At 44.3% G+C, this 14844-nt stretch overlaps 1 protein-coding gene across 1 annotated transcript in view; it reads right to left on the bottom strand.

Annotated features, from left to right (window-relative positions):
- The window catches only part of SLC29A3 (solute carrier family 29 member 3), a 271683-nt gene that overhangs the window by 203244 nt on the left and 53595 nt on the right, over positions 1-14844 (bottom strand). The window lies entirely within an intron of this gene.

Genomic DNA, 14844 nt, shown 5'->3' with positions numbered 1-14844 from the left:
TCGGTGAGCTCACTGTTTACTGTTGGTTGGCTTTCTTATCAACCTCAATTGTTTACTTCTTAGTTGATGGCTTTCCTTTCTCCCCTTGTGTTTGCCCCTCCACTGGAGCACATCTTCTTTACCTTTTGATTGTATGAGTTGTGTCCTTCCACTGCTTACATTTAGGAAACTACTTTTATTCTGTAGCACACAATGGATGTACATGCATTTTCTTGCTCTTTCCCTTGTGATCAGCAATTCTCTTCAAATCCCACCCCCTAGTCCCTCACAGAGTTGCTTTCACCTTTAACCCTTCCATAATTGTCAATATTTAAAAAAAATATTTAACTCCTCCAGTGCCCACTCCGACCCCTCCCTCCAGCTCCTCCTGCCACTTCAAATAGCATCGCAAAAAAGCATTGGCAAAGCCAAAAGGTCTGGTAACACCTTACGAAGTCAAGACCTTTTGGCTTTGCCTTTGCTTATTAGTAAATCTGATTCTCTAGAGCAATGGTGATTACGGCTTGGAGAGAAATGATATGCTATCACATTTTATCAAACTGAACTTTGCCTTCACTTGTAAATCACTTACATGGCAGGTAATGAATTCACTCATGCCTTGTAAATATTTTGTATAGGTTAGTGATAACAATTCATAGCATTACTATACGATACAGAATAGGATGGTTTATCTATATTATAGTGCTGTGGTGAACATCCAAATGTTATATAAGCATCCTATGGCAAATGAGGCACCAGTTCAATGCATATATGAAAACCACAATGAGTTGTAATAAAAAGCACGCCTAAGTTATGGCCTGATGAGGTAGTCTATGTCTCATTTTTCAGAACATATAATAAGAACATCATGGTAACAATGGTCTGTGGTATGCAGCAGCCTTACCATGAAGTTCAATGGCTTGGGCGCTGGTCGACGTTTCAAACAGAATGATAGTTTCTCAGAGGCTGGTTACACCTACTCTTAATCCCTGAGCCCAAAATAGGTAAAGGGCATGCAATTTTCTGGATCAGTCAGTCCACACACTTCATTTACACTTCAACGCGGATCCCTCAGGACTTGTTGACGATTTGGCATGGGTGCTTAAGCTCACCCTGATGTGTTACTTAAACTTACGCTGCTCCCTGGACAATCCTCCCCCTGCATTCATTCCTCCATCAATGTGTCCTAATCCAGCCCTGAATTGCTGGTGCATGTGGCCCCACTTAATGTGATCATTCTCAGAAACCATATAGACTACCCACGTCTGAAACTGCTATCTGTGCTTAATTCTAAAACTTTCGGGGTACTCTGTCGCGAACCTCATATACCCTGTAGTGAGCATCGCTGTAGTGATACCTTTATCTATGTACCATACTATGTCTTCGTGTAATTAAAGTATTTCTCTTTTTCTTTAACAAAAGAAAAGCACAGGGTTCAACATTCACTAATTGCATGTACTGTTTGATTGCTTTAGTTCCGAGTCCCTACCGTATAACCTTAGTACATAGGACACCTTAGATTGCGTGCTCTTGCTACCCTAAGAGACAAGGGCAATAGGGGTGTATTTGGCCCAGTTTGCAGTCCAAAGTAGAATGAACCCCAGAACACCAGTAGTAAACGGTCCTAACCTAACTTATAAGCAGTAACTGCTGATTGTCCCATACCCCCCCCCCCCCCAATCTCTGACACTTGGTATGTGCACTAGTGCAACTGTGGCTAAGTGTACAATATATTTTAAACAAGCAAAATGTAGAAAGTGAAAACATTTCTGTCACGAGTTTATTTCTCTTTCTTGAAAAGTGGAAAAAACATTTTGTAAAACTGTTTACTTAGCTTGTAAATATTCTATTGGGTGCACGCCTGATGAACAATAAAACTTAAGGCCTAAATGAATCGTCCAAAAAATGTATAACCACAATTACAGATAGGGTGAACACAAAATGTAAGTATAATATTCAGCTACATTAGTGGCATCTGCATTCTTAAGTATGTGCAGAGTTGCTGTGTTCGCCAAAGATTGTTGTTTGCAGCACACTGTAATTTACTTCACAGAAGAAGAGGCCTGTGAGGAGCAATAAATAAAATGACTAAACTGTACTTGACCTTTAATAATTTAACGACCTATATCAAATTGACCATTCTTTGGAAATATTTTGGAGAAAGCAGTGTTTGCTCAACTCTTTAACTTCATAAAACATTATGGCTGACTAACAGTCTAGTTTCAGACCAGGCAGAGACACAGAGTCAGCCATCATATCCATCAGGGATGATCTAAATCTCACAGTGGACAAAAACCGAGTCACTGCCTTATTACTTCTGCATTTATCAGCTGCATTTGACACTGTGCACCACCACATGTTACTGCAATGACTTCACAATATCAGAATATGTGAAAATGCTTTGAAATGGATTGCTTCTTATCTCACACACAAAGTGTAGTCTATCTACCCTCTTTCACTCCACCTCTTCAAACACAACAGGGTGGCATTCCTCAAGGGTCCATCATATCACTCTATTGTTAAACATATACCTACCCCCCTTACCAAATATGATTAAATCACACAGGCAAATAGCTCCATAGACCTCTACAATTCAAACCCTGAAGACGGCCTGCATGCTATAAACACAAGGATGATGAAAAACGATCTAAAGCTCAATGCCACAGACCGAGATTATGACATGCGAACAAAGGCCATCCAACAACATCAAAAGAAGCTAGAAACCTAGGAGTAACCATGGATTTAGACCTATCCTTCATACCTCATGCTAACAGTCACACAGAGCGCCTTCTACACAATTAAAACACTACTTTGCATCTTCCCGCACCTTGCATCCAAATTAAACTGCAGCCATCCTCACACTCGTAATCTCCAAGCTTGTGTGTGCCAATAGCTTATACCTTGGCACACCTGCATTCATTATAAGCAAAACACAACCAATCAAAAATACTGCCCAATGCTGCTTCTCCGCCTTCAGCAATGTCTGCAGTCCCACATTGCTCCACTGACCATCTATAGATAGGAGGGCAATGTTCAAGGCACCCTGCTTTGTCCACAGAACCCTCTCAAGGAAAACCACAACCGGTTAAATTCAAGCACTAAATACCAAACAGAACACTGCTCTCCAGGCTTGCATAACTTACCATAATGTCCACCTTACCATAAGAAATCCATAGGAGGCACTGCTTCTCAGTACTAGCCACAAACCTCTGGAACTCACTACCTGTCTAGAACCACATATGGTCACCGTTTTATGGACAAAAGACAACTCGAGCCAAAAACATAATTTCTGGTGGAAGAACATTCAGTGTTCCTTTTTGTATTATACCCTACTCTTTGTAGGAAGAGTCAGGAACTATATTTCCCAGAGTCACCTAGGGGCCACCAATTACGGCCACAACCGGCATAAGAGGAAACCACGTGCACCGCTTCCTGCTCAGTATTGAGAGGATTTCTATGCAGAGGTTGCATGGATTATTATCCTGTGGTCTTGCTAGTTTTCTACAGCGTCCTGGGACTGAGACATTCTTACATCTGGAATTTGGATGAGGGAAGGAAGGGTTCCATTTCCATCCTAATTTATCTGCCGCAAGCAGAAGCCCAAACTATCGCTGCCAACAAGAACTGGGTCGATTGCAGACTGCGCTGATGGAATCTACATTCAAGGTATGTGTTGACGCGTGTCCCCCACTCTAGAGGATTTCTACGTTCAAGGTAGGCACACACCAAAGCGCCCCTACCCACTTCTGAAGGATTTAGAAGACTATTCTTCTGTTACAAATCAAACGAAGGCAACAGCTCAGCCAACAAACGGATAATGAGTGCTTGTAAAGTTCCCAGCTTGTGATATACATTTTAATTTTCAATGTTTTTTTGTTGTTGTTTAGGACATAAAATGATCTGTTTGTGATGGGGTTAACAAGTAGAGACTGGGGAGTTCTCGCATACTGACAAGCTCTATTACTGGCCTGTTTTCTTATTAATGAGAAGCCAGAATCATCACAGTGAAAAAAAAACGTATATGTCTGGAGCTGTGAATGAACAACAGACGTTTTCAACATAGTCTACATTACATTCAACGCTCACAATTTTTTCCAGGTATACAGAGTTAGTACATTCAAGCATATGAAAGGGGAGGCACATAAATAATCATGCCTAATTGTGTTTTGGAATTTCTTGTCCTTTCAGAACTCCTTCCAAGCAGTTCCTTTTTCCCAATATCCGATCACTCGCAAAGCCATTCTATCAACCTGTCTCCAAATGAAGAATGTCAGGGGAATTGGTCTTGACTGGTGGTGGGCCCTCATTTGAGCACTGCAACATTCCTGAGGATAACCCTGCTTGACAATACCAGCCAGCATTTGAGGCACCCAGGAGCTGATACACTTTCTTAAACAGTTAAAAACTTGGCTATTTCCTAAATAACTGCTCTACCTGCGTCCCGGCAATAGAGCCCAGAAACCAGTTGCACCCTCATACGCAATCCTCAGCTTGCAACCCACAAATTGCAAACAAATCAACAAGCAACTGCTTTGATTATGCAGGTAAGCAAAAAAGGGCTGTCCTATGGTTCGCTGAGACATTATATAGTTATGTACTTCCATATCTAACAGTAATGGCCACAATAATACTAAATCCATAATATGCAGCGGTCAGCAACAAATTGTAACCTTTACCTATTAAATTTGCATAATACATATTTGCCATGAGGGTTGTCCATTGTAGTGTCCTGCAGGACACGTCATGCAGGACACGTCATGCAGCAGCCCCTCTCAAGGGGCAGTGGCTCAACTCACACCAATCCAACACAGGTGTCAATAGCCCAGAGACTCTGCAAATAAAATGGGCCAGGCACACATTCCCTGGGCCAGTTGACCCACCATAACAATGTGTCTGTGTTGTTCATTAGTTTAGTATGTAGGGCTAGAGCCCACAACTTTATATTGGAGATGAGGACGGTTGCCCACATGCCCAGACACTGCCCCATGGCCCAATTCAGCACTGGCGGCCTTGTGTGAAATCAACGGTATTCTACCTGGGATCAATCTGCCAAGCTGCATCATGTAGTCCGCTGGGGTCACCAAGAGACTCTGTGCAGCACTTCAGCGTTGTGCCCAAGGAGCAAGAAGAAGGTGCTTTGCGATCGCGCAAGGTGTGGAGTTGCATCGCTGCAGGTGAAGGAGACAACCAGCACAAGTGAAAGCCACAGCAGCTGCCAGCTGCTGATTTACTACAGGTGGGAGTTTGGGTGAGGCGGCAGGGCACTGCAAGCAGCACAGGGCACCCTCAGGACACGAGGCCCCCGGGCACTGCCTGCCCCTGTTAACGAGGCAGACCCAATGAAGTAGTTAATCAAAGGTAGAAGCTGCCCGGTCAAGCTGAAGCATCAGCAGGAGTAGTTTCTGCATGCGTTATATACCAGGGGTGGTCAGCAAACTCATTACATGACAGAGGAGCTTCACACAGCTCACAGTGCAAGAGGCCCGGCAGAGTGTCATTTCAGTGGAGCACAAGTTAGCATGCCGCCACTTTCCAACCATCTAGGTGAAGGTGATGACCTACTTCTGGCCCACGGAGGAAATGAGACTAGCTGCCTCCACAACAATCGTGGTACACCAGCTGTTGAAAGAGTTTGTAGGAAGCGCTGCTCAATGAGTAAAGGGTGCTGGGCTTGGCATGGCCAATAACAGGTGGAGGCAGAAAGAAAGAATGTAGCGTCCTCCTCAGCCCAGGAAGACGGAAATGAATGCGCCACACATAGAGCTCTGTAACAGATGTATTTATTCCTCCGCATACAATCACATACTAGCCTCTCCTTAAGTCATAAGTGTTCATAACGACACCTTAATACCTCCCAGCAAGTTACGTAATTTCTCTGTTGCATCTGCCCAGAATCGCAAGGGTCCTAGCGCACATTCTCATGTTACTACATCTCCCTATTTGATCAAAAACAGTAAAAAAACAACAGTCACATTACATTCCCTAAAAAAGTCATTGAGGCGCTCGCACTAGTGGGCCAGATCGAGTGGTCTGAGACGGTTGAGACACACTCTCATTGTGCACCAATGGCACAGGATCTGCTGCTTGATCCGGACTGTTAGACGAGGTTGCCTTGTTCTGACTGCAGGATCTAATGAACGCAGGGGTAGGTGCTTAAAGTGTGACAAGTCCTGTGTGATGGACTTTAAGACAATGTGTAGTCACCATGTGTCCTTTGCACGTCACAACCCTCATAGGATCGGCAGCAAATCGAAGTGTCTGTTTTCCACTTTTGTTTCCGCTTACCCACGACCAAGTCACATTCATCGAAGACTGTTTCCTGAGTTTGTCGACATCGATCTGCATATGTTTTCATCTTGCACTTTTGAGAAATGTATGTGACACAAACCTTATCAGCACTCACTGATAGATCCACAGTCCACTGTGTCAGTTTGACGGCTCTCCCAAATAGCAAGGTGGCAGGACTCTCATTTGTTTCGGAGTGAGGAGTGGAACAATACGCACGGAGGGCTTGACACAGGGTTTGGTTTAACTCTATTCCCTCCAGACACTCCTTGAATTATCTTTTTGAGGGTACACATGAATCGTTCCCCAACACCATTAGCTTGGGGCCACAGAGGTGTACTCTTTTGCTGTTTGACATGTAGTCTGACTAGAAACGCCTTAAATTCTTTGTTGTTAAACAGGGTGCCATTGTCAGATTTGAGAATGGTGGGGCTACCCCACGTGGCAAAGATGTCATTCAGACGCTGAACGACCTTGTCATGAATTGTTGATAACGCCTCTACTAAAGGAAAGCTTAAATACTCATCAATTACTACAATAAGATGATGTTCATTTTCTAAAGGCCCAAAGAAATCAACTGCAACTCTTACCCAAGCACGTGTAGGAAGGCCAGACATTGTCTGTGGATACTGCGTCAGTTTGCGGGACAGAAAGTTGCAAAGAAGATACTCTTTTAGTTCCCGCTCCACTCGCTCATCTAGGCGCGGGAACTACACTTGGTCTGTTATGGCTCTTTTGGAGGCTACAATGCCCTTCATGGGCTAGTTCAATGACTTGTTGTCTTAGGCTTTCAGATATGATGAGTCCCAAGCCTCTCAACACATCTTCCTTGGTAACAGACAGTTCATCCTGTACATTTAAAAAAGAAAATGTAATTCAATATCAGCAGCAAAAGGTTAAGCATTCGTCTCCACGACTGAGCTGAAATGATGTCTTAAAGGACAAGCATGTTCTTATCGGCATTAGTAGCAGCAATAATCTGTTCAATGGCTAGGTCTGCTGAATCTCCTTTTTCCGGCTGTGAAAAGGCACGTTCAATGGCAGACAGGCTTCGGCTAGCATAGGCCAAAATGTGTCTATGAGCATTCGGATTAGCACTATGTTGAGCAAGGATTGCCCACAACCTCACCAGGCTCACATCTACTATGATCTCAGTATGTAACTTGGGGCGAAAATAGGCCATCTTGGCTGCATTCTTAATCACTTGTTTTATTCTCCTGAAGCTTTGATCACAGTCTGTGGACCGCTGGAAAGGGACGTTTCTTTTTGAAAAAAACTCTTAATGGAGCACGTACAGTCGCAATACCAGTAATGTACCTTGAGCAATAACTGGCCATGCCTAAGAAGGATAGCAGCATGCTAACAACTTGTGGGATGAAAGCATCTGATAGGACTTGCACTTTATCTGGGTCAGAAGACATTCCCCCATCAGAGAACATGTGCCCAAAGAACTTGAGTTTGGTGTTGTTAAACTCACACTTTGCTGCATTAAGAGTGAGACCTGCATCAGCAAGTAACTGGCATATTTGTGTAAGAGCCTGCTCATGGTCCTTTTGCAATACTCCAAATAGCAGTATGTCATTGCTGTATTTTAAAGTCTGCGCGACAAGTTGAATAATTCGACGTATGACATCTTGAAATATTTCTGCAGCAGATGACACTCTTAAATTCAACCTTTTGTATGTGAACAGACCAACATGAGTCAAAAAAGTAGGTACATGCCTGCAGTTCTCTTCCAACCCTAGTTGATGATATCCCTTGCTCAGGTCAAGACGGGAGAAGACTTTAGCACTATTCAGTTTCATTATCATGTCCGCTATGTGTGGAGCAGGATGTCTTTCTCTCTTTATTGTTTTTTTGGCTAGGAAAACATCAACACAGATCCGCACTGTACCTCCACTATCCTTTTTTTTACCACCACCACTATGGGCGAGACCCATGGCGTAGGGCTGGTGGAGCACTCACTAATGTCATGCTTCAACAGCATTTCTATTTCTTCCTCAATCACTTCTTGTAAGTGAAAAGCAACTCTGAGTGCTGTTGGGCAACATGGCAAATGTCCTTATTAATGTGAAGTTGTTCTTTCATTGTCTTGAGACCTCCTAAGCCATGAAACAACAACAGCAACTTACTTATGGTTTTAGATTGAGTGTGAAGGTTGTAATTGAGAGACATCATTCCCATGCCAGCAGCCGTAGCAAAACCGAGTAAGCATTCACTGGATGAAGTTCCTTGAAGAACGTGGATTGACGCTTGCACTGATACTGCTTTGTGTTGCTTTAAATGACCCTTGACTCCCCAACAGTTTAGAAGCAGCCCACTGGTATACTTTCGTGTATAACGGGCTAAGTCATGACACAGGAAACAAGCTATTGAACTTCTCAACTTACATGATGTTAATTGATGCACCACTGTCTATGATAAAGGTTGTGGGTCAACCGTTGACTTTTATTGTAATCTTGAGGCAGTGTGAATTCAGTTGTTTTATTTGGCGGTTTGCCTTTATCTTTTGTTTTTCCTTGCAAGCAACCAAACCTATATGTGCCTAGCGGTGTTGAATTTAATAAAATGTCTACTTGTCCATGGGGCAGATTGCTTCATAAATCTACTTGTTCTGTAACAAAACCCACTTGTCCCTTTAGTGTCATGCAGGCTGACAAATTATGGCAGAAATCTCATTATATAAGAGCTCTGATAAAAGCCTCTCTGATTATGCCAGAGATCATACCATAGTAGTGTATGAATACTAGGAATTCCCTTATTTTGCCACCTTTCCGCAGATCTACATGCTGGGGCTGGAGGTAGTGTACAGCAATAGTTCCCCATGATTGGAATGCCCGTTTGAGTCTGTGCAAACCTACTAACATGCATGTTTTATGGGCTTTCATCAGCTCGTCTCAAATATTTTCCCATACAGGGAAATTCTGGAAATTTACTCCTGACAAGGGCAGAAGTACTCTACAAGGGTTGGGGAAAAAGTGGTTGTTGGGAAAGTGAAGTTACCGCTTAACAGATTTTCGCAGGAGCATAGCTACACATACATACTTGTTTGTGCTAAAATGCAGTTCACAAGTTATTTCTAGGAGTAAGATTTCCTGACCTACTTCTGTAAATTCTTGTGAAGGTATAAAAGCTGTAAATCTGTACTAATGCAAATACTTTTTTCATGGGTGCACTTTTGCGACTTTCTATAGGAATTAGGTGCTTATTTAGGTCTGGCATTAACCAAGACCTTTTGGTTTTTTATAACAATTAATTATTTCTCTCTCTCTCTCTCTCTCTCTCTCTCTCTCTCTCTCTCTCTGTACCAGCTGGCTTTACTGTGGGTGACAGCAGTCTGCTCTTTCACAAGGAGCAGATTTGCATGCAAAATAGTTTTGTTCATGTCCAGGAACGACTGTGGCAATGTGTGGTTTTGGAGACCAAAAATATTGTTTGCTTTTGCCAATGTTTGTTATAATGATGAGGGCCCGGCAGGTTCCTCAACAATAACATTTTACAAAAAGTATGTAAAAACACATGCATTTACAAAATCAAAAGGCTGACCGACAATGTCATACCTACTGATTTTTCCGTTATGAATATTTTTAGGAAATACTAGCATGCATCAACACAGTTTACTAATTGATGCTTCAAAGAAATGGTATCTAAAATTTCACAGTAGTTTAGCAAAACGTTTTTTTTCTTAGTTGCTTTTTTTTAATAAACATTTTATTTTGAAAACAAAGAATCATCAATCTTGCTTTCAAGCTTTTGCATATATTTGCATCTAATTAGACAGCATCCTGGAAGCATTATACATAGCATCATATTGTTAAACCTTTCAAACATGTGTACACTTTTTTATAGTGGCACCACTGTCAGTAATGCAGTCGGAACTTACATATCCTTAGAGCGCTCACCCTTTCAATCAAGGCTTTGTATTAATGAACCGTGAAAAAAGGTTTGATCAGCATTAACATATGGACACAAATATTACATTAATTTCAGACAATGCCCTACCCTGATCCATAATATGGTACTGTAATCTGGCAGCCAAAGGGTTTGTTCTGCATTGGGTTGGGCCTACTTGTCCCAAGTACAAAATAAACATGAAAACTTGTGCTTATCCCCCAAACAATATGTCCTAGGCATCGTGCTATAGGAATTCCACACCCTTGTCTGCCGGTCGTTCCTTTGTCGATATCATTGCACATCCTTCTTCTTCACCGGTGCTTGATAACAATATTGCAGAGCCTTTAAAGGATGAACTTGAGGACGATCGATCTTGTCTGGTTTCTACTTGTCATAACTGATGTTGATTTCTGGCCTTATAGGCGTGGTGAGAATGCTTCCGAAAATTTCTGGCTCGCATGTTCTCTTCTTGCTGTGATGTATTTGGTTTCTCTTTTGCATGGCAGACCAGTTCAAAGAGGTTTTCCTTCCCGCAGCCCATGGTTGGACATTTACCTTCAAGGGGAAATTAACACCCATATCGGAAACATATCTTTTTCTCCTTTGTGGACTTCAACTTGCATGCATCTACTTTGTGCTTGTGCCTGCTTTTCATGATCAATGCTGATTCAACTTGTGCTATGCCAGCTTCTATATCAGCGGCCTTTCGATCTGTACGTTCCTCTGCCATCGGTGCCATTAGTACTTTCTCTCAAAATATATTTTTTGAACAAGTCTCAAAGACAACCATTGGTGACTCTTAGTTGCATGGCTTCTTCCTCATTGAATTCACTGAACTTGCAGTGTCTGATAAGCACGTCAAGTCTCTCGACAAACTCATCCATCGTTTCACCAACTTGCTGTTTCGCTTGACTGAAAATGTCTCTTTCATAGTCGACATTAGTTTGAACTTGGTTCCCAATGCTTCTTTGATCTGACTGTATGATATTGCATCAGTCGGCGAGACTTTCTTTTGCACTTTTTTCACTACGTCACCAACAAGGTTCTTTAAATACCTAATGATTTTCTTATCATCTACTTTGATCCATGCAGTTCCCCGACGGCAACATTCTGCTTCTTGGTGGGGTCGAAAGGCAGTAGTGGTGTTAGGAACGCGGCTGCAACTTACTTCGTGTATCCTCCTGCAGCCATTAAAAAAATGTTAATATTCTGAAGGCTTTTGCTGTGCTGTCACCTGTCACTTTGCACGCATCGGCACCTCAACGAGGCCTGGGTCGTCACATCCGATTCAAGGTTGTGTGATCTTCCCCTCGTTCTGGTAAGTAAATTTGCACTTTCATACCTGGTTATCGCTGCCTTTAGCATTTGCTTTGTATTGATGATGGCTCTGTGTTATGGTGGGACGCAATATTTCTTCTTTCAGCCTTACCAGAAGATTCTGGCGGGCTTCTCTAATGCGCTCTTCGATAGGGCCTTCAACTTCTTTAATGGCCGTATTTGGGCTGGAGCGGATCTTTGACTCCATATACTCCAACTTTAGACTGCTTTGTATGAACTTGTGGAGCACGTGACACGCACAAGCAGTTTGCTGTACCGTTGCCAACTCTCAGGGAGAGCAGTCTCGTTTCTTCGTGGAATTAATTCCCAACTCAGCGTTAGATGTAGAATCTCTCCAGCCCGGAACATGCAAATGAATAAGCCACACACAGAGCTCTGTAACAGACATCCATTCCTCAGCATACAATCACACACTGCCTACTCCTTATGTCGTAACCATTAATAATCACACTCTGACACATCCCAGCAAGTTACGTAATTCCTCTGTTGAGGCCGCCCAGAACCGCAAGTGTCCTAGCACACAGTTTCACGACACTACTTAGAACTCCCCGGCCTCAAAACTTTACCGTACAACCACAAGGGAGTTTAGGAAAGTCCAGAATGTGGAGCAGCGCAGGAGGGGGCACAGGAGGAGAAGCAAGCGAGCTGCACTGTCCCCCAGATTAATGTCATTACCTGCAGCTGCAATTTTTCAATGTAACAAAGCTACCCCTCCTGAGGATTGCATACAGACGCCCACACAGCAAGAGCTGGTTCACAGCTTCTCCATCAAACTGGAGCACAACTGTGCAGCCAGAGTACTACTAGAGGGCACCAGAATCTCAAACTAAAAGAAAATAAAGTACATCTCTGCATGCAAGGTGAAGTTTGCCTAGAGAAGTACAAAGCATTAATGCTGTCCCATCCCAGCAGTTTGACCATCTGTCACGTTGAGGAAGAGTGAAAGGACATTGGAAATGTCCATGGACAGTGCAAGTCAATACAAAACAAAGGAAAGCGAGGAACCAGCAGAGGAGACAAAGGCGCCGTGACGGGTGGGACAGCAAGCACTGGGTGCCCTCCTTAGTGCCCAGCCACCATCCCCTTTTCAGGTCTCGCCTGAGCCAGCGCTTTAGCGCTGCTCTGGCGAGAGCTTTAGAAAGCGGGATTTGGAAGTGCAAACTAGTGCTTTTCAGGCCGCCAACTACAGTGCATGTGCGCCGGGCGCGCGCACCATTTATCAGCCTGCTGATCACTTTCGCAGCCGCTTTGATGTTCTCAGTGAGCCGCGCGGCCACTGAGAACATCAAAGCGGCCTCGATAGTGCTCACCATATGCCAGCCTTCCCCGTGTTGCTTTAGCACTCACCGCCCACCCCCCCCTCCCCTTCCATGTTACCCGTGTGGCTCACTTTCTCTTTCACGGCCGCGCAGCCAATGCTTGTTATAGGCAGTGGCCAGGGTGTAATATCTTTGCGAAGCTTGCCTTTCGTGTGGTTGCAGTAATGAAGATAAACAACCAACATATGTTGCCTTCCCTCGCGGCTGCCACTGCAAATTTTTCCTGACATTCTGAGCACACAGTGAGGGCTTTGGGAAATATTGCAGGTATGTGGCAATTGCTTACAAGTGTTCTGTTTTGGGGGTATTTGAGCTCCAGCCTGGAGCTTAAAAGCGCCCACTCAGTTTTATTAAAATCTCCATGAATGATTCGAGAGCTGCATGGGTTGTCTTACTTCTTTCCTACCTGGATCCCAATCTTCTCTTCTTTCCTCAGTGCCACACTCCTTTTCACTTGCCCCTCTAAATCCTTTGTCCTAGTTGCCGCAATTCTGCACTATGAAGCCGATCATAACAAAAAAAGCTTTTGCAATGCAATAGGTATCGCATTTGCAAGAGTTTGAGCTATTGCATGTTGGTTTTTAAAACAAATAAAAAGCATGGTCATTTACAATGCCAATAGCCTAAACTCTCGCAAATGCGAGACCTAATGCATTACAAATGCTTGTTATACAGGAGGGATCAGGAGTTCTGTTGGTTAGAGCCAACAGATGAAGGTACCCCCTGCCAAAACAGTGCAGTGACTGAACAAGCGAGCCCTACCCTCGCAGCACCAGCCTTACCAAAGACAACAAAAAGTGTTTTCACTCTGCCAAGGATGAAGGAAATTCTCATGAGTACCCCTGGCCAGGGCTGCATGTCTGAGGTTCAGGCATGAACTGATGGACAAAGAGGCCCAGACCTGGGCCTTGAGGGGCCACCACTCTAAGATGGCCCTTTCCTGGCATCACAAGTCCCATTCAAGGCAGCACCCAGAAAGAACACTCTGGCTCCACCGGTAGGAAACTGGCTCTGCATATGGTATTAACACTAGGTGGTTATACCGTGCACAGAGTCCAGGTGTTCCCCAAAAGCATACAGGGCTCAATGGAAAACCTAAGTGCTCGAATAGTGGTAGTGTGGGCGAGCAGCTTTAGGCCCAACACAGAGGAGTGTAAGACATTTATTGCACAACATTAACCAATAAAGGACACACAACTCAAAAAGGAGATCCACACTAATTTTAGAAAAATAAGCTTTGTCTTCGCAATAAGGTAAATAAATTCTTAACCCCTTCAGTGCGCACGGCGGCCGGGAGCCGTCATGCGCAACAGTGCTCGTGTGCGCAGGATGGCTCCCAGCCGTCCTGGCACATGGCACCGGAAATCCCTCTTGTGCAGGAACCAGAGGGATTTCTTTTGCTCCCCTAAAGCCTCGGGAGCGGAGGAAGAGCTTCCACAGCTCCCGAGGCACCCCCCCTCTTTTCTGGGAAATGACGATCAGCACGCACGTCACGTTGACGTCATTTCACAGAAACCGAAACTGAAATGAGCCTTTAGGCTCATTTCAGTTTTACTTTCTACGTGCTCAGGGTGCTATCTCAGCCCCCCGAGCACGTAGAAAGATGGGAAACACATCATTGGAAAGGGGAGAATATCCCCTTTCCAATGGTACCACTCACCAGTGGATCCATGCTTGGGGATATCCTCAGGAGGGCGATCGCTATGCAAGGATCCACCCACTAGACACCAGGGAGTGGGGAGCTGCCCCTTGGGCAAGGGCCTTCGCTCCCGCACAAAAGAATTGGGCAAATTCAGTCTTCCTGTCCCCCTGGGGGCAGAGGGGGCAGTAGACCCCAATCTGCCCCCCGGGGGGGGGGGGCAAAAGCCCACTAGACGCCAGGGATTTTTTTGGGGGCAATTTGAAATCGGGGTGGGGGCTGCCCAAAATGGGCATGACAATACACCCCTCCCCAGAGAAATTCCAGTCTTTCTGCCCCCCGGGGGGGGGCAGATAGGGGCAGTGGCCCCTGATCTGCCCCCGGGGGGGG

Source organism: Triturus cristatus, chromosome 1_2, assembly GCF_964204655.1.
Source record: "Triturus cristatus chromosome 1_2, aTriCri1.1, whole genome shotgun sequence".
NCBI classification, from domain to species: Eukaryota; Metazoa; Chordata; class Amphibia; order Caudata; family Salamandridae; genus Triturus; species Triturus cristatus.
The sequence above is the reverse complement of the archived record's forward strand: the minus strand, read 5'-3'. Positions and strand labels throughout refer to the sequence as shown.